Here is a 1,327-nt window from a genome sequence, read left to right on the forward strand (position 1 = left end):
TCAAACCCAAAAGCCCCAGAACACAGAAATCTTTTGATTTCTGCTTTAGCTGGAAATCTTCTCCCTGATATAAAGAGGCAAATCCAAAATCGTGCAGTTGGGATGGACAATCTCTCAATGTTATTACAGAGACTGCTTCTCAATTCTTTTAAAATAGCCTGCAGACAGGGAGATCAGCTCAGTGCTTTGTGACCATCTACAGGGGTGGGATAGGGAGGGTGGGAGGGAGGGAGACGCAAGAGGGAAGAGATATGGGAACATATGTATATGTATAACTGATTCACTTTGTTATAAAGCAGAAACCAACACACCATTGTAAAGCAAATATATTCCAGTAAAGATGTTAAATAAATAAATAAATAATATAATATAATAAAATAGCCTGCAGGAAAGCAGGAGAAAAAAGCAATTAAAATCAACAGTCCTTGCCTTTGTCCCAAGACAACTGCACATTCTGTAAAAAGCCAGGCATTGGGAAAACAGTTGTCCTGAACTTCAAATAAAGGAAAGCTTAAAAAGCAATCATCCAGGGGACTTCCCTGGTGGCACAGTGGTTAAGAATCTGCCTGCCAATGCAGGGGACACGGGTTCGAGCCCTGGTCCGGGAAGATCCCACATGCCGCGGAGCGGCTAAGCCCATGGGCCACAACTACTGAGCCTGTGCTCTAAAGCCCGCGAGCCACAACTACTGAAGCCCACACGCCTAGAGCCCGTGCTCCACAACAAGAGAAGCCACCACAATGAGAAGCCTGCACACCACGACAAAGAGTAGCCCCCGCTTGCCGCAACTAGAGAAAGCCTGCACACAGCAACGAAGACCCAACACAGCCAAAAAAAAAAAAAAAAAAAAAAGCAATCATCCTAGAACACCGAGCCCTCAGAGGGTCCGTTCTCCCCCTTCTGGGGGCAATTCCCCATCAAGGACAAGGTCAGTCTATCCTCAGTCACACCCCAGCACCCAACATTTAACTTAAGATAGAGAATCGGGGGACTTCTCTGGTGGTCCAGTGGATGAGACTCCGTGCTCCCAATGCAAGGGGCCCGGGTTCGATCTCTGATTGGGGAACTAGATCCTGCATGCACGCCACAACTAAGAAGCCTGCATGCCGTAACTAAAGATCCAGTGTGCTGCAACTAAAACCCAGCGCAGCCTAAATAAATAAATGAATATTTTTTAAAAAAAGGATCTGGAATTGGATTTCTTTTTTAAAAAATTTATTTATGTGCTCACTTCGGCAGCACATATACTAAAATTAGAACGATACAGAGATTAGCATGGCCCCTACACAAGGATGACACACAAATTTGTGAAGTGTTCCATATTTTT

General features: G+C 44.8%; 1 non-coding gene across 1 annotated transcript; it reads left to right on the forward strand.

Moving 5' to 3' along the window:
• Window positions 1-1,223: 1,223 nt before the first annotated feature.
• On the forward strand, window positions 1,224-1,327 carry LOC118885999. Its single transcript, XR_005017631.1, has one exon. It is a non-coding gene; the product is annotated as a U6 spliceosomal RNA (small nuclear RNA).

The sequence above is a fragment of the Balaenoptera musculus genome, chromosome 19, assembly GCF_009873245.2.
Source record: "Balaenoptera musculus isolate JJ_BM4_2016_0621 chromosome 19, mBalMus1.pri.v3, whole genome shotgun sequence".
Lineage (NCBI taxonomy): Eukaryota > Metazoa > Chordata > Mammalia > Artiodactyla > Balaenopteridae > Balaenoptera > Balaenoptera musculus.